The sequence below is a fragment of the Python bivittatus genome, unplaced genomic scaffold (assembly GCF_059951505.1).
Source record: "Python bivittatus isolate LINGU-HERP-01145 unplaced genomic scaffold, Pbiv_v1 ctg000850_np1212, whole genome shotgun sequence".
In the NCBI taxonomy this organism is placed as follows: Eukaryota; Metazoa; Chordata; class Lepidosauria; order Squamata; family Pythonidae; genus Python; species Python bivittatus.
The window spans coordinates 31,014,572-31,034,427 of NW_028277112.1; the positions used below are offsets into that span (position 1 = coordinate 31,014,572).

Here is a 19,856-nt window from a genome sequence, read left to right on the forward strand (position 1 = left end):
GAGGTTTTCTCTCAAGTTTATTGTCATTCTTTGTAAGATTCATTTTCTGGACTTCATGTGGCCTATATAACCAAATGCCGTATCTTTGGAGATAATTTGTATTTGATTAATCTTCCAAATCAGAAGATTCTTCCTATCACAACTGGTTTTCTATCTATTTCTAGACATTAAAAAAAAAAATTGTAACTTCCAAGCTCTCATAATATGGTCCAGGCTACCTTAAAAACTAATATTTTCCTAACTCATTAAGATCTACAAGAGAGATTCTTTACTGCATCCCAGAAGTAGTTGAGATACTGCTAGGGATGCTACTAACTGTTGAATTGTACTACATAAAGATATCTAGCAAAATAGAATTTAAACAAATATACAGATGTTATTTTTACCACAAGGGCTTTCCAATTTGAGTTTTTAGAACAACAATGGTTGAGGCTTACATGAGCTTGGCTAAAGAAGAAGACAAGGAAAAAGGATGATTTTGAAGCAAGAAAAAATATGTGAGGATATACAGAAATAAAAAGCCTAATTCAATTTTCACAGATTCATTATTCTATCTTATATGTTAAAGGAGGCAGATGAACCTTTTTTTATAATAACTTTATTATTTTTTTTAGAAAGAATAAAAACTAATGAAAACTAATATTAAAAAAGAGAGTAAGAAAAAAGAAAGAACTGTAAAAAAGAGAAAATCGTAAAGATCAAAGGTGAAGAAAAGGAAAAAAAGAGCAAAAAGAAAAAACTGACTTCCACCCCACTCTGCAATAGATATAAATAAAAATATATATCAAATTCTTGTTCTAAATTTACAGCATAACTTCCATTATTTCTATTAACCCTTATTATTTCTAATCATCAAACCCATACAACACAATTTCATTTTTTTCTATTTCCCACAAAAAGTCCAAAAAAGATTTCCAGTTAGCTAAAATTACAGTATCTTATCTTGAATCAAAGCTGTCAATTTCACCATCTCAGCCAACTCCATTGACTTTGCCATCCATTTTTCCACTGTAGATAATGTCCTATCTTTCCACCTCTGTGCCTTTAAAAACCTTGTTGCTATCATATATAAAAATAAAGTTATAGATAATGTCATATCCTTCTACCTTTATACCTTAAAAACCTCACTACTGTTATCATATACAGTAACAAAAATCCCATAAATTTAATGTTAACCTTCGTAGGCTTTAGACACAGATCCTTAAAGCATTGTCATTGTCACAAAAAAATTCCCATGAATAACTACTGAAAGTCTCAGCATACATGTTAACCATAGTCCAATAAGTTCACTTTGTAAACCACCTGTTTACTTTTGAAAAGCTTAAATTTTAATCCTTTCAAATAATGTCCCACAAGTTGATTCCCCATTGTTTTCTTGTCTTCTCCCAAAAACATTCCCGGTAATTTGTCTCTTCCCAGGAACAGCCTAATTGATTTAACACATTTCTTTTGCAAATCCAAGATAAAAAATCTTTCCAAGTCACTCTTCTCCATTATTTGTATGTCCTCTTTAAACATTGTAACATCAAGTGATTCCATTTGTAATTCCATTCTATAGCATCTTTTCCCATATCACTTATCTTTTGGCTGTCTTAAATCCATGTTTGAATCCACAATTTCTTTATTCACATCACCTTCATAGTCCAACATTTTTCTGAACTCCAATTCCATATTCAAGTCAATCTCCACCTCTTTTTCAAAGTTAATCATCTTATCCACTCTTTCCTCTCTTTTTTCCAAGGGACTTGAATTTAGCTCCTAGTTCATCAAACATTGACTGGAGTAAACTTAAAGGAGTTATTTTATCTTCTGATGACTGCTCCAAAGGACCTCTTCTAGCCATTTTCTTTTGCCCAAAGCAAATCTCGTCTTATTATTTTTTTTTCCGTTTACACAAGTAAAACGTATGGCCAGATAGAATTAATTACAAGTGAAAGTAAACTGACAATTCATGTCCTCTAGTGTCTTTCAAGCTGGAACTGCAGGCATGCATAAAAAAAAAAAAAAAAACATACAGGAATCGAGTTGCAGTCTTCTTCTGTGTTAGAAACCCAGCCAATTATCAGACATAATCCACAAAACAAAAAACACTTTCCCATGGAAAAATCAAACCTTGTCACTACAAATGGAGTTTTGTAAAAAAACAAAACAAAACAAAACAAAAACTTCTAATAAATAAATCTTCCCTTTTCACTGTAAATAACTTTTAAGTGTCTTTTAAATTCTGCTTGTCATCCAGCGTTTTGCAAATGAATCAGATTCAAATTAAAGCTCTAATTCTTCTTTTAAAAGTCTAATCCCAAAAATAAGGGCAAGCCCCAAGAGAATTACTTATCTGTTGCGAAGAAGGTCTCTCTTAAGTTGCAAGGAGGTTATACTCCACTGTGCTTAGAAATGGTTCGGTCAGCTCTAGTGTCCATAAAAAAGACTTCACTACAGCTTCAAACAAAGATGGATCCCCTGTCACCTAGCCACTCTACTCAAAAACTGTTTGCAGAAGCTTCCATCTCCATGATTATCTTTCGAGGAACAGACATTTGGAGACTATATGAGTCGATTTCCTCACTTCCTCCTTAATCCAGAGCAAGCTGGGTGGCCAGCGCTTGCTGCCAGCCACCAATCCAGCTGCGGTGCCGTCTCCCCTCTCATGGAGAGATGATTAACCCACCATTGTCCCCACTGGAGCCCACAGATGAAACCTTTTTGAAGACATTGTCTTAATTTTCAGATAGCAACATTAAAATTTAGGTTGCTATTCAGATATGCAAAACTGAAGCACTTCTCTACAAGAGAAAATCCCTTCATTTCATATATAACTTTTAACTTCATATGTCAGATGCCTATACTTAACCTATTCTATTGTTAACTACATTTCAAAGTTACTGACAACTTGGCCCTAGAACTCTGTCAAAGAGGCATGTTAGTTCAGGACTGAAACATTCTAGGAATAAATCTTCCTGAGTCTTCAAGCAAATTAGAGACCAGTTATTTCACAGACAAAACAAGTCTGAGAATACTAATACACAGAGGACAAACCACATAAGACGACTTTAAAAAGACACTTAACCAGATTGGAGAAGACTACAATAGACTTAGGTAAAACAAGATTGTGATGTTATACCATGACAGCTGTCATTTTAGTTCTAGACAATGCTGCATTCTTGTCAAGAGAAAAACTTGAGTCAATATGCTGTACAGTATAGTAATTTCCCTTATGTTTATTCTTTGGAAAAAGAAGTAAATTCTGTAGACAGCAAAATACTGCCTAATAACTCAAGTTACTGATCACAGAATAAAGTTCAAGTACACAGAAACTCAAGAACTTTTTGAAATGCCATATTTAATAAATAAGCTATATTTCAAATATATCAGGATTCAATTTGGGCCCAATTTGATATTATTCAACTTCTCCACTGCTCAATTCTTTGTTCTTGGCTTTCTTCTGTCCTGGTTAAGATTTCATCTTTTAGTTTTTCGTGGTTTTATCTGTGTTCATTTTCTTACTCTTGGGGTATTTTCATTTGGATCTGTAAAAGTTTTATTTTTGTTTGCCTTGTACTTGGCTGCCCAAAGGACTGATGGTTAAAATACACATAACATATAATCCTTTCCTACTTCTCTGTGGTGAAGGTTTACATTCTAAGCATATCCTGTTTGTGCTTGTGCCATTTTTAACATGTCATCCTTTCCAATTTCTTTATAGTATCTAGATGTCTGTTAAGTTTTTAGTTTTATTAATATCATAAAAATATCCACGCTAGGCTACCTTTTATCCAACTAAGGTAATTTTAATCTCTTACCTAGTCTTTTTACATGTTAATTCTTTCTACTAATTTCAGCATCAGAATATATGTGTACTTCTGTGTTATCTGTGCTGGCAGTTAACTGGATGGAAAACAGAACTTTCCAGTATTCTTTTTCAGCAACAAGTTCTGCTCACCAGAAAGAGGAATCATGTTTCTTGTGCATGTGTAATGCTAGTCAAAAACCATTATTGTTTTTAAATTGAGCACAGCATGACCACTGCATGTTTGTGTGTGACAAAGGGGAGAGGGGTACACTCAGAAACACCCTTATCAGTACATGTTCTATGGTTATGCACTCTTGGGGAAATTTATTTTGAATGGGCTATTATTGGGTGCATAAGCATCCCTTTCAGACTTGTACCTTGACTAGAGGGATCATATCCAAGATGTGTTGCTGTTCTTCTGAGCTTCTTTGCCATAGGAAAGCATAATGTAGCAGTGTCAAGCTTGATTTTATAAACTGAATAAGTTTTATAAGAACAACAATATAATGATATACCTATTTATAGCTATAATCAATAGTTTATATTTTATAGCTGTAATCAGTCAATTTGCTATCACATATCTCTTGTTGAGAATATCAACATTCAGCAAATTATGTACAGTTAGCTCCTAATGTGGGGATTCTGGCAAAGGCCACACATTAATTTCCTATTAATGGGAAATTAATAGGACAAACTTCTTAAATTAACTCCTACATAGTGGTCCAGAAGAACTGGTTATTTATCCATGGTTCTTGGAGGAGCCTTCTGGGAATTCATGGCTCCCACTGAACTTCTTCAGTTACTATGATGGATACAGTGGAATGGCATGTTAAGATACATGACACAAACAATGAAATAACAATCATAATATAGCTCAGTATTTAGAGAATGAGGATGGCCCTGATACTAAATTAAGGAGGTCTTGTGTACAAAGCTTGAAATTTATGGAATCACATCAACAGCAGGAAAACAGCTCCTCATGGTATTTCCTCATCGTGTCACTCCAATGAATTGGATAACCTTCAAAAGACGACTTTCCATAACACACCACAGGCACCACAGGAACAGAAGAACTTGTTCTACATGTTGAACTACCTCGGCACAGAAATATGCAGCTGGGAATGAGTTATCTAGTTTGGGAAAAAAGTGATGTATATTTTACAAAAGCACAACTTCTCTAACCATTTTCTAAAGCACCAGTTAGGCTGAGTTCTTGGTTTTCATGAAAAGCAGGCACATTTCTGTAGAGCTGTCTGATAAAAAAGATGTGAAAACACAGCACACTGACTTAGTTATGAAGTCTAGCAGACCATGCTTAGATAACAACCCAGGTAGAAGTTACATATGCAGATATGGTTCACTCAGACTCTATAAACAGATTAAAAACACAGCAAAAACTACTCAGCGAAGGCCGGAAGATACCATGGTTGATGCACTTACAAACTGCGGGAAGGATAAAAACGGATCTCAGGAAGGATGGAGGAATATTAAGAAAAAAGACAGAATGTGAAAACCAACACCATCTGTTAGAGTGTGTATTTAAACTTTTGCTTTGATATATGACACAGAGACAGAAAAAACAAAAACCTGTATGACAAAATGGATGCAAAATTTTAAAGAAACAGTTATAACACAACAATGGGAAGAATTATGGACTAAATTTATACCAAATTATAACTTAAAGGAAATTTGGTACAATATATTCTACAGATGGTATACAAGTCCATCAATAATATCTGAGATAGACAAATCATATAGTAATAAATGTTGGAAATGCCATGAAACAGAAGGAACATTTTATCATATGTGGCAGACATAGAAAAAACCCCAAAATACTGGAAAGATATACATAGTACAATGCAGAAAACTTGAGAATTTAAATTTGAAATGAAAACACAGCTCTCTTTACTAGTATAATCTCAGAAAAAAAAATTAAGAAACGTAATAACTTAATGAGATACATGCTTACAGCAGCAAGAATAAATTTTGCTCAACACTGGAAGGAAGATACAATTCTAACAATATCTGATTGGGAATTTCAACTTGGAAAATATACAGCAATGGCAGTATATTTGAATTTCAAGCAAGAATGGTTTCCATACATACAATATATCACAAAGCATGGCAAATATAATCACAGTCTGGCTTCTAAGGGGGCTTAAATGTCTACAATTTGGTAAATTAGCAGATGTACAAAAAGGGGGAAGTTAAAACCCAATAGTTTTCCTTTTTGTTTTAATTATTTTTTGGTATTTTAGTTCTTGTTAAATTGGTTTTGCTTGTATTTTTCAGTTTTATTAACACTATACACACACACACACAAAGCAATTATACAGACTTCAATACTAAGTAACTAGCACCAGATTGAAACTTTTATTGTACAACAAATACTTTGATGTAATCTGCAGCAGTTTTTTTTGTGTGTGGTTATACTCAATTTTGTATGTAAAAGTCAAATAATTTTATCTTTGTAGTATCAATATCCTAAATTGTAATTGATACTGATAGAATATATCTTTTTTTAATTTCAGTTATCTAAACAATAGAATGTCTATAATTAACCATTAATAAACATAATACATAATTTTGTTAAATTAATAAATTTAAGTATAATTTATTAATAATTATTGACTAAATAATTGAATAATTGAATAAATTATTACATTATTAAATAAAAATATGTCAATAATTTTAACTAAAACTGTCAAATATCATTGTATTGAAATATGTATTTTTACAAATATCTAATAAATAATCACCCCAAAAAGGTGGAGATTAAGAAGAGGAATGTTGTTAATCCTTTTTAACCTGACACTGGAGGCAGAAGTAAATTAACATGCACCCTGTGTTTAGGAAAAAACCTCTTACTAGCAAATGGATAATCAGTCATATATTCTCTTATATTCCTGCTCTGAATATATCAGGCCACTATTTTTATCCTGGGGTCTATGGACAGATATTTTCCATTCAAGTTGATGGAGGTTGTCCATCAACTTGAATGGAAGAAATAGTACACCTTTATTTTTATTAAGCACTAACTGAAATTTAGCTTTTCATTCAGTAATGTATGTAGGCAACAAAGTAATGTAGGGCTTCTAGACTGCAAAAATGTTTGTTAACGTCAATAAATCTCACTCTCTAAAATTATTATACCCTAAAAGAGGGTATTTGTCTTGCTACTGATTTAATGGATTAGTAAAACACATGTATTACTATATTACATATTTATTTTTTAATATTTTACCATTTGACCATAATTGGTTTTCTTTATAATACAATTTATATGTATTTTATTTTATGCATTTAAATACAGTTTTTTGAGAAGGGGTCCATAAGTTTCACCAGACCTTCAAAGGGTTCATGTCACAAAATAGTTAAGAACTCCTGCACTAACAGAACCCTGACATAATCTGAGTATCAAATGAAATGTTGAAGAGACTGAAGAGGCATCAGGTACAGAGAAATCAGTAAAAGCTCTGCTAAGAACTGGACAGAATGGATCCTGTGGTTCAATGTCAATAGGCAAATTCTGAAACTGAGTGGCCTCAGCTGATACAGAATAACTTACTGAGGGGTAGATGGTAATATTTTGACTGGAACTCAAATGTAAGATCTCCTTTGAAGGAGCATCTTGTATGAGTGTTGAGTCCTAGGGTAATTACAAAAACTCACATGCTGGAACCAGTAGTAGTAGTGCTGAAGAATATGACTGTGGGAGGAAACCTGCAGCTGCTTGCATTTTCTTCTTGCCCCTCTTGGAATCAGGTAGGGCAGCCTCTTGGGAGGCTTTGAACTCTTAATGGGTGATTTCCTCAGTGCCAATAATACCAGAGATGAGATCAAAGGATCATCCACAACCAGTGAATTAAATCAGTCTCTCAAAGAAAGGAAGGAGCTTCCAAACAATTTCCAAAACATAGTAGAAAGCTTAGAGGAAGACAAGGGGAGAAAGTGGAAAGCAAAGGTGATCAAAACCAGCCAGTTCAGCAATAGTCCTTTTGGACTATAGTGGCACATGAAGCCTAGGTACATAAACAATTATATAAATGTCTCATAGTGGCCACAAATGTCAACTATGTGATTTTGACCAAGACAAGAAAGCAGAGGAGTATGAGATGGCTTTAAAAAAGGAAATCAGCAGCCATTACATAAACATCTGCTTAGCCCTGGAAGAGGGAAGAGACTGGGAAAGAAACTAAAGATTGATTCTCTCTGGTATAAAGGGAGATGTGTGCGGAAGGTGAATATACGTCAGGCTTTCATGATTCTGGTATTCTACCCTTTAACAACGGAGTTATAATAATCCTTGTGGAGTTTCTTTCCTAACCTGACATACCTCAAGAGGCTGACAAAGACATAATTTATGCATATTAAATGTGGCAGTTTGATCCTACAATGTTGGTACTTGGGGAAGGAGGCTGTTAAGGCCGTAAGACTGAAGGACAGATACCTGTGACAGGAAGATAAGGTGCTTTGAAGAATTGAAAAAAAAAATAACAGGAAAAAAATTCATAACAGAAGAAGGATGAGCTCAAATACAAACATGTTAATATTGTCACAGTTGAAAACAAACTGATTCAGCAGGGTTTGCGTGTGAGGCAGAGCTAATACTAAATTATTATACAATTTCTAGGAAGTTTCCCAACAGACTTTGTATAAGAATAGAACTCATGTGTGAATCACATAGACCATTATGTAGAACCTTCACTGCTGCTTAGCCTCCCTTAGGAAACTAAGCAGAATTGGTGCAAAGTATGAAGCAGGTAGAAACCACAGTTCTTACTGGAACTGTTAAAAAACTATTGCTGGCAAATATCACCATCACCCAGCTTTTATCTAAGAGAGAGACACTTCTGCATATGAACTGGACTAACTGCATACTTCATTCACCCACTCATGCATGTAAGTTACACATTCTTATTTCAACAACATACATGCATGTGACCAGCAGGCCTGTCAAAACCAGAAAAGAATAGTCTCAAGTTTCTATACTCATACAGAAAGCTGCTGAGCAATTTCAAACTTTCAGGCTCAAGAGAATTACTGGACAAGAGCTCTGCTCCCTGTTGTAGAGTTGAGAAAGTTTATTATTTCAGTGAGCCAGTCAAGTCCTCCAGGACAATCCATTTGATTTACTCTTCCATCTGGTATTGTTTTCTCTTATACCAATCTAGAGCATTTCAGCATCCTCAATTCTTACTGTTTTAATTTTGAGATTCCCACTCTTTTCAGCTTCTTCCTTCCCTAAAGCAAAATACATGATGCAAGCATGATACTACAGGAGCAGTAATGCTTTTTTTCTTCTTCTCAATATTGGAAGTAGGACAACATTTATTGATTTTCCTCAAGTTTCTAAAATCTTGTGCAGAGAATTTGGAACATCCAAAACCGTATTTGTTAAATTTGTAAGCCACCTTTAGCTGAGGAGCTCAAAGCAGTATACATAATGCTTCGTCCTCCTATTTTTCCCAACAACTTCCCTGTGAGATAGACTGGGCTGAGAGAAAGTGACCGGTCCCAAGTAACCCAGTGAGCTTCTGTGGCTGAGGGTGGACTAGAACCTGGGTCTTCCCAGTACCAGTCTAGCAACTTCACCGTTATACCACTCTGGCAAAGTTTTTTTTCTTTAATAATTTTATTGAAGTTTTTAATAAACAGTAAAAACTAGTACAAGTTAAACTAGAAGAAAAAAGAAAAATAAAAGTTCAGAGGGTGCAGAAAAAGAAAAAAGTAGAAGAGAAAAGGAAAAGAAAAGAAAAAGGCAATAATAAAGAAGTGGCTTCCAACTTTCATCACACCAAGCATAAGTTAATATACTAACTTTTCACCCTCTTTTAAAGTTACAAATAAAAAAACTCTTCTCCCCATAGCCTAAGTTTTATTTCTGGATTTTAATCTGGAAATCATCATCTTTTCAATCCTAGTTCAGCAAAAAGTCCTTTAGGAGTTACCAGAAATATCAAACAAATAGTTTATCCCTGGTCAAACAACTCAACTTTATATTCCTTTTTGCTCTGCACAATCTTGACTTTTGAATCATTCCTATGGCATCACAGGATTTGATCTTTCACTACTCTTTGGCATTTAAAAGGAGTCTTCAAAGCTTTCACCAGCCTACTTTGTAAATCCCATAAAGAGGCATCGTCCAGGATTCCTTGTCGCAGTGGTTCCATGTCCAGATTTTCTTCCCATAAAAAGGCATCATCCAGGATTTCTTTTCGCAGCTGGTCCATGTCCATATCCTTTTCTTGATTTGTCTTTTGAATTCCCATTTTGGTAATCTCAATTTTGTTGTCTTCCATGACTTCAAACTCTATAATGTCTATTTCAGGTAAAAGTTTTAAAAAGTTTTTTCCATAATCTTCTAAAAGTTTATCCATTGAAATCTGTACCCTTTTGAGATACTAGTTATTAATATTTCAGTCCATGTTTTTTAATTTATCTTTTATTATTAAGAAAAAAAAACACACAGAAAGTGGTTTAACAAAAAAGTGAAATACAATAAAGAAAAAATGTTAATATCTCATTTTAACAGTAAACAATTATAATTCTATATATATATTTATCTAATGCAAATATTATTTAGGAACGTATTGATTTCTAATACATTTATATGACATTTATATCTTTTTTTTAACCTTCTGTATTTTGTATAAATGAGTCCCATATTTCATTATATTTGTCCATACAAAGTCTACATCTATAGGCAACCCACCTGTAAGTAGCAAGTGCAATCAGGTCTTCAATCCATTGAATAAATGGGGTCGTACATTTATCTTTCCAATGCAGCAATATCAGTCTTTTGATCATAACAAGGGCATGGAGGGCAATGTTCCATTTACATTGGCTGGTTGTCAGGTTCCATGTATGAGGTATATAGTTCAAAACAATATTATCCTCTGAAAATTTTAGCTTTTGTCACACAATCATATTTATATAATCTATTACTTTCTCCCAAAACTTGGTAAGTATAAGATATTGTAGAAACATATGTTTTAAAGAAGCATTGTCCTTATAATATCTCCAACAAAATGCTTCTTTTTGACAATCCTTTTCTATGCAAACATAATGGAGTCTGATAAATTGTAAATATTATTTTTTTGTTCTATAAGTTGTAATTTGAGGTCCATTGACACTCTTGCTATATAAATTAAAGTCTATCTCACTTTTCCTCTAGAAAATACAGGAACCTCTAATTCTTTATTCCATTCATTTCTTAACATCTGCATATCAAATTGATTTACTGATACCAAATATCTATAAAAACTAATAATAGGGGTTTTTTTTTAGTTTTAAAGGATTTAACAAGTTGTTCTATTATCTCAGGTATCTCAGAAGTTGAAAACGCTGCTGGTCCAAACAATGTTATTAACAAATGTTGTAGCTGTAAGTATTGCCATTCGTTTACATCTGGTAGATGATATTTATCTCAACACAGAATATGTTAAAAATCTTTATCATATGAAGATTGGTCCAAAGTCAATATCCCCGCTTCCATCCAATTTTTCCATATCAACATCTTTTCCCCAATTTTTAAAATTGGGTTTTCCCATAAAGTCAATTTGCCAGGGGAAAAAGGGCCAAATCTTTTTTTTTATTAGGCATTACATTCCATGGCTTTGTAACTGATGAAATTGTTTCCAGAGATACTAGAGTTTTAGCATATTTAGATCCTAACACTGTCCATCCAACCAAGGTGCTATATATGTATATTCCAACATTGCCTAAATCGAAAAATTAACAGCAATTGTTGGCTTCCAGTATTTAATACTTGACAATTAGGTAAGTATGATGATATAACTCCAGATTTGGAAAACCAAATCCTCCCTCGTTAATTGATAATTACATTTTCTATAAAGATATTCTCGGAATTGAAGAACCCCATAGAACTTTTCTAAACAAAGAATTTATTTTCCGAAAATATTTTCCAGATATAAAAACTGGAATTCCTCTCAGAATATAAATTAATCTGGGAATAAATCCATGTTTTTAAAAACTCTTTGAGAAAAAGTTATAGCTGGCTTAGCCATTTTAACTCTCTTCTGCCTGGTCTTTTAGTTCCCTCTAGCGTCCATTTGCAATCTTCATTAAGCCTCCTAATATGGGGTTAGTTCTGTTTCAGTCATTTCCCATGAGTATATTATTTAATTATATACTTATTTTTCAAATCTTACAGCAAAAATAACTATTATTCCAAATCTCTCTGGTCTTCCAATCCATTTAAAACTTTCTTAAATCAAAATCCCCCCCCCTTTTTTTTTGCTTTTTGCCAACTGTATATTATTCTAAATTTTTAAGTCTCTGTTTAAAATTTCTTAAATCTGAAGAAGGAAAAACTCACCAGGTATCAAATTAAGCTCGTTGTTTTGAAGGTCTCTAATATCCATAAAGTGGTTAAATTGAACATTTCTGAATGTGATTAAAAAGTTAGTTTGGCTGGGTTAGTATCCTTATGAAAGGCTCTGCCACTGCTGAAAGCAAACATGTCATCTCCCTCAGTTCCTGGCACTCAAATCCGCAGGAGACCTCTGTTTTGTGGTCTCCTTGTGAGGAGCTGCCATTCAGAGCACTCATGGGCGATCTCCCAATCCCTCTTTCTCTGGAGAGATTCGAAGGACCGATCTACTTGCTGGTCTTTCATTCTTCACAGTGGTTGTCTCTGTTTGCGAAGATGTCTTCAGTCAGCCATGACTCACACCCGGAAGCCAATACCGGCAAAGTTGTTAGAGAAAAAGAAATGAGCAAAACCAGACTTTTTATCCACCTACTTCCTTTCTAACAGAAGGAATACTCTCTAAGCAGAATTTGCCTCAGGGAGGTACCTACTACCACTGTTCACATACTTTGAGTAAGGAATGTCATACTGTGATTTATAAATCTGAATTTATAGGATGACAGCAGTTATTAAGAGTATCACTGAAATCTGATACTGTGGCTGTTCAATCACTGTAAAGCACCAAAATTTCATGTCATCTTGGTGTGTAGCTTGAGACCAGCTTTCCTTATCCATTCACAGCCAAAGCAGAACCACCACACTTAGGTTAGAATGTACAAGTTTTCCATATTTTAAAGCATATCAATTAAGAAAGTAATGAGTAATAACATATTACTTTAAAAAACAGGCTTTACTTATTGACCCCCATTAGATGGACAGCCTGGGATTCCCCCCCCCCCGCTTTTTTTGACCTACAAGTGAAAATATCTCTGGTTAAACCCTAATGTTATTATATGTGAATGCCATTAGATCAATCAACCTGTCTGATCAAATGGGCCAACTTGATGCTCCTTTTTTCTGTTGTTTAGAAAATATTATTAGGTGAGAAATTATCTTGGTCTAAATGTTACTGAAAAGTTTACATGACTACTTACATGAAGGAAATTATCAAATTCCTTGTTAATGTTACTCATCCTTCTACATTCCCAGGGTCCCTTCCAAACTTGCCAGTAATATTTATGCTTCATGTGATAAAAATGACTGAATATGTGTGCAACAACCATAATACTTTTATGTATTTTAATATTTATTTACAAAATGAAATTAAACGTACTTTTTGCCAGGAGCACTGACAAAATAAGGCATATTCCCAAGGTCAAGCCCTCATCTTGAAAAATATTCTGCAAATCTAGAAAGGATTTGTAGAATTGTATCAGTTCCTCAAGTTATCCAGGTGGTATTGGGACAAAAAATAGTTACTGAACATGCTCTTTCAGAAAAGCACCCTTGAGGTCTCTTGTCCTGTCTTATAAGCAAATGCAAATGTTACTTCAGCCCTGAAAGAGTATTAGTATTAGCATGCTCCAGGAAAACCACTCTTGGATTATCAAGTATTTGTTTAATCTGATCCCCATGCCACAGACTGCAAATCAATCAAGACCCAAAAATTGTCATTACAGAAGAATGGGTGGCCAAATTATGTCCCTCTCTTCTTCCTTTAAACGTCTTAACACAACAATCTGATATATATTTTTAAAAGTCAGATTGACTATTATGTAGCAAACTGCCACCTACAGATAACAATTCATTGTGAAAAAAGTGGAAAAAAATAGCTTTGGGGATCTGACCTCCAGCAGTGTGGCAGGGAGACAAGCGCAGGTACTAACGTTTGTGTTACAAGCTCAATTGTTGGTATATACTATACCACCGCTTGCTAAAGGCATGCATACATAAATACTTCAACACAACCTCCCCTGTAATAGGGATGGATGACCCAAAATAAAAATGAAAAACCATCTATATTTTGATGCTGTTCAAGGAGAACCTTTTTGTCTACTTTTCAGCAGCTCAAGTACTTGATCTAGGCAAAGCACTTTAAAATTTTATCATCCTTTTTTCAAAAAGCAATTTAGCATAATAAAGGAATCTAAATATGCATGGAATTGGAGGGGGAGAGTTCTGGAGTTGTAAGAAAAAACAAAAATTAAAAGATCAAAATAATTTTATGCTTTTCTAGAAAAAGAAGAAATGCTAAGATGCTTCTGCATCTTTCTCTTGCTTTGCTTAATTTTTCTTATATTTTAAAATAAGAGAAAATTTAGATTCCAATCTAGTTTGAATCCCTCCCTCGTGAATAATAAATTATAAATAGATGTTATCAATGATGGTAATCAATTATCAGGAAAATTAGCAATCATTAACATTTTCAACCCATCAGGGATCACATTATGGGAGTAGCTCATGCAGTCTGATAATCCTATATTAATAAAGAGGCAATTCCCCTCTTGGCAGTCTAGAGGTCCACTCTTCCCTTCTATACAAAGAGTAGTGATTTTTGAGCTTGTCTGTAAATTGTTCTCACCTGTTTTCATTACTCAGTGACAAAAATTTATCTTATTCTTATGTACTAATACTATGTTTACTGTAAGTAACAATCTTGCAAGTCTGAAAACACTTGCCCCCTCCCTGCCTTTACTTTTCAGAGAACTAGGGAAGGTCCCTTCAGAGACACTTTCTCCATCCCCATCCCTCCTTTGGACTCAGATTTCTCTTATAAGACCATAAGAATTTGGGTTTATTAAGAAGGTTTATCAAGAATTTGGGTTTATTAAAAAGAGGAAAAATGTGTGCTGCTGAAGCAAAAAATGCAAACCAAAACCATGAGTACTAATACTATGTTTACCGTAAGTAACAATCTTGCAAGTCTGAAAACACTTCCCCCCTCCCTGCCTTTACTTTTTAGAGAACTAGGGAAAGTCCTTTCAGAGACACTTTCTCCATCCCCATCCCTCCTTTGGGCTCAGATTTCTCTTATAAGACCATTGTCTAGGTTGCAGCTATTCCTCCTGTCTCCAAGGCTATTCTCACAGCCCATTACATCTAGTTTCAGGGGTGTAGTCAACCTCTGCTCTATACTCAGGATCTAGAAATTGCTTTGTGTTCCTTTTGTCAAGAGCCCTTAAGCCCTCATCTTCCTCTAGCTCTGATTATACCCTGTCCCCATTATCTCATTGAGGGAAAGAAGAACACCCAAGAGGTGAGCTTACTGAGAGTGACTGAGACACTTTTTACTGGGAGCCATTAAATCTGACAATTACAATGCTGTTAGCAACTTATCAGGATGGACTGAGAACAAAAGGAACACACTGTAAAATGTTTCAACTCACTCAATGCTTTTATTTAACATTCTTCAAAGCTAGTTTTGTCTAGCATGCAAATAAAGATAAGTGTGAAAATAAGGTAGTAGGAAACTATGAGAGCAATATAGACCAGGGTAATAATAAACACAGTTAAAAATACTGCCTGAAGCACCATGAATAAAGCATTAAGCTAACCTCCAAAATTCCTAAAAGATGCAGTCTTTTATTCAAGGACAAGAGACTGAATCCTTTACACTTTACATATGATGTATGTAAAATATATAAATATGAAATATCCCAGACAGACGCACGCAGAGCTGACTCATATCATTCATAGGAAACAAAAATCTGTGCCATGCCAACTACTTCTTTCAAGGACACTACTGCTTCTTAGTCATTTAGATAAGTTTTGAGGCCTAGTGAAGAGAACAAGTTGGTTCATGATTGCGTGAAACAATATTAATAAACATAAAAAGTTATTACTGGAGCAAAGCAATGTGAAAAGTAAACTCTTGTGACTCTGTGGTGATCTGAGACCTGTTCCTTTAAAAAAATGTGTATCTGCTTTCTTTGTAAGCAAATATGTCTGCTCCTTCAGTATGCCCTTCCATGAAAGGGCTCCTCCTAGGTATTATGCCACTCTTGGCTCTGCCCTATCAGCACCATTGGGCACAGGCTTCAAGTGAGTATGTAATAGACATAGATATGTAACAGGTGCAGATTTGGTCATTTTAGGCTATAGTCAGGCAGCAGAACAAGAACGAACACTCTCATTGCTTTTATTTTAAATAAATGCAAATAAAGAATAGAAGACACAAAGAGTGCTTTCCATTGCAGAGACTTAAAGCTTGCCTAAGAATTATATTAAACACTGTAAATTTGGAAATTATTTCATTTTTAAGTTATTCATTTAAATAGCATAGTTAATAGAAACAGGACAATGAAACATCATTGGGCTAACTTATTGAAGTAAAATGTTGACTTAAGATGGTAGGACATTTATAATATAGTGATGTCTAAAAGGCAGTTTTAACAGAACTTGCAGAAACACAATGTACTGTTCAAGACTGCACTCCCAAACCAGCCCAATGTGTAGTCTTAATAAAGTGCATATTGCTGCATATTCATATTCACCTTTCTCCATATTATTGTGTCAAATGCAACTTCTACACAGCACCTCAGATCTTATAAACAAGAATATAGTCACTAACAAAATTCACAAAAGCAACAATGCTATTAGGTCCCAAACCTCTAACTAGTCTTATCTCTTACAATGGTCTAAAGGCTACTAGAAACATCAGAATAGTTACTGAGCAAATACTTCAGCTTCTCAGTTGCTTCTCATCCCAATTGTTGAACCTATCCAAAAAACCAGCACACACCCACCTAAGCTTCATAATTTTAAATCCATTTTTCTGCTATCCCCCATAACTCATAAATAGTAAATATTTATATAAGCAACCCATAGGTCACAGCTTCTCAAAAGATACAGCCTTTATAGAAACAGAAAGCAGTCCATTACAGAATAATCCTTAAATCAAATTACATATTGCAAATCATGTAGCACTCCAACCCACTTCAGATGAAATTCTGTTTTTCTTTATCTGTACAGATTCACAACATTTTACAACAGGGTTTTATTTTACAGACCTTCTGTTCTAATTCTTCATTCTATCATTTAGAAGAGGACATAAGAGGATTTTTCTTAAGTATGATAAACAATTTTCCAAAAAAAAAGGAGCACAAGGCATCAGTTGTGATCTTCACAATTAGCTGATGGTTCTACCAAAAATACTGAAGGGGAAAAAAAGGAAAAAAAAAAAAAGAACTGAAAATCCCACTTCATTTCAGTGGGAACACAACCCTTCATTTTAGGAAAATTCATTATATAGTCTGTCCACTTTGAAAATACTTTATAACACATATAAATATTAACTAATATATTCTACTTAACAAAAGCTCCTGATTAAAAATTTGTATCACTTAAGTGGTATGAGAATTAATCCAAAAGCTTAAACTCCTAAAACACGGTTAAAAAGTCCCACAAATATGTTTTGTAATTTTGAAGGAAATTTATCAATCACTACATAAAACAGTAAGTTCCTAACAGTTATATTTTAAAAAAAAAATTCATAGATGATTTATGCAAAATTCATTAAATAAAAGAGGCATAAACCTTGGATTCTATTACAGTAAATATTATCCGGAGAGGTCCATACGGAACAACAGCAAAATAGTTTTTATCAATCAAAATTTCCCACAGGAAGAACAAAATAAATCCTTGCACATTGCCATCCTTTAAAACTAAACAGTAATTATACTCAAGGTCATTTCATTACAAAAAAAAAGTTGATTAAGTGCGGGGGGGGGAGAGGAGCAGACAGGAGGAGATTTGTTAAAGATTTGGCTCAAAACTGTTCTATGAAGTTTTGTGGAAGCCAGAAGGGGGTGCTAGTATCTGCCCAAGCTTTTGACTGGAGATAGGGGCAAAAGAGTTTGATAAAGTTTCAGTACTGCATGCAATACAGAATGGTGAAGACTCTTAGATCTGTGGACCTGGCACAATTCTTTGTTACAGGCCCATATTTCAGTTAGGCCAAAGCCAGTGGGTGGCAAATTATTTTATAACAAACTAGCTACTGTTATGGCAGTTCAAAGTTTTGTTTTTCACGATGGCCAGCTAAGATATTATTACATACACCATTAGGAGGTGAATCTGTTTTTTAAAAAAGTATGGCTTGTTTTAACAAAATGCTTTATCCGTGTTGCCTTTTATAAGGTAATGAGGCCTATCCCTCCCACCTGCAAGAAAGGGAATAGCCCTGAGCATTTTGCTAACATAACACCTATTTAATCATCACTAACATTTTGGTGCATCGGCCTCCCTTCCCCCATACCTAGGAAGACAGATACACACATTCCAGCCCAGCTTCTCGGCAGAGGTCGCCCCACTCACCCATCCCCCTCTACCAGGCCTCTCTAAGCTCCCAGAATCTGATGGGCTTCCAGTTCATCATACTTTTACACCAACCAAAAGGGAGAAAGCTTCAGCGGAAAAATCCTTACGCCTGATAAGCAACCACACAAAAATACACACATCAGGGAGAATGAACAGCTTTCCTTTCCTCTTTGACAGGGAGGGGGAAGGGAAATAAAGGGAGAAGATAAAAGCAAAGGATACCAAAACTAAGATGCAGATACGGAAAATGAGTTGGGGGGGGGAGCCATGTCAGCCATGTTTTGCTTGTGTGTGCATAAGCATGTATGTGCCTGTCCATCCCCAGTATTTACAAACCTGCAGCTGCGGCAGCTCTTGGAGTCTGTGAAGGAAAAGAAGGGAGGGGAAGAAAGGAGGGGGAGGAAGAGCGACCAGGAAGGAAGGGAGAAAGACAGAAAGAAAAGAGCGAAGGGAGGAGAGACAGGCAGCCACAGCAGACAAAGGAACGCAGCAAAGCCTGACAGACACACTCACACACATACAGCTGCAGTGTCAGGAACTGTGGAAATGTCTGCTGTTTCCTGACACGGGGATTCAGCTCCCTACTCGGGGAGCGGAAAAAAAGGGGGAAGCACATTCTCCCAGGCACCACGACCAACAGATCCACCCCGCCCGAGGCAGCCTTCCCCTTCTGCCCCCTACCCTCGGGCAAGAGGGAGACAATTCCCGCGGCTCTTTGGGGGCGACCGCGGGGGGGGAGAGAAGCGGGGAATCCGGGCGCCCCTTGAGGGGCCCCCGGCCTGGCACACAATAGCGGGGTGGAACCAGAACGTTGAGGCGACGGGGGGAGACTGAAGCCAGCGCTGGCACCTCCCCCCAGAGGAGGAGCAATTAGAGCGCCGCGCGAGGGGAGGGGGCGGAGGGTCTGCTCCGCTCCCCCACCAGGTTGCCGAGGGCTCCCCTCTGGCTTCGTTCCCTCTTTCTTCAGGGAGGCAGCTTCCGGGAGGGAGGGAGCGAGGGAGCAGCGGAGGGAGGAGCAGCAGCCCAGGCCCGCCGCGAATGAATAATAAATAACTCCAGCCCCAGGAGAGGGGAGGGGAGCGGCGACTCCCCCACAGCGACTCCCTCCGGTTGTGGCCGGTACTGACTGGCCGGGCCAAGGGCGGCGCGGCGACTCCCGCTTCCCCCTCCCTTCTCCTCCGCGCTCGCCTTCTCTCACCTGCTGCCGGCGCCTCGTCCTTCGCGGCTTCCTCCGCCGCCTCCGCCTTCGCCCGGGCAGGCGTGAGGTGCCCGGCGGGGGGGTGGCGTCGGCGGTGGGGCCAGAGCTGCAGAGGCTTCGCCACCCCCGTTTGCCCGTCCAGGCCGCTCAGCTCCTCGGCGGCTGCTGCGGCTCCCCTTGTCTCGCTTGGCCCCCTCCTTCTCCGCCGCTGTTTAGCCCTCCTCTCTCTTGCCACATTGGGAGCCTCCCCTCTGCCTGCGCGGGAGCCGCTGCCAGGAGAGAGGCCTCCGCACCTTCCTGCCAAATAATGAGCCGCTCCAAACACGCGACCCCGC

General features: G+C 36.5%; 1 protein-coding gene across 1 annotated transcript in view; it reads right to left on the reverse strand.

Annotated features, from left to right (window-relative positions):
• Nucleotides 1–19,830, reverse strand: part of SPIN1 (spindlin 1) — a 60,673-nt gene extending 40,843 nt beyond the window's left edge. Inside the window, exon 1 of the mRNA XM_088130454.1 lies at nt 19,522–19,830. The gene's annotated coding sequence lies outside the window, so the exon portion shown is untranslated. The remainder of the gene's footprint in view (nt 1–19,521) is intronic.
• Between the last annotated feature and the right edge of the window lie 26 nt (nt 19,831–19,856).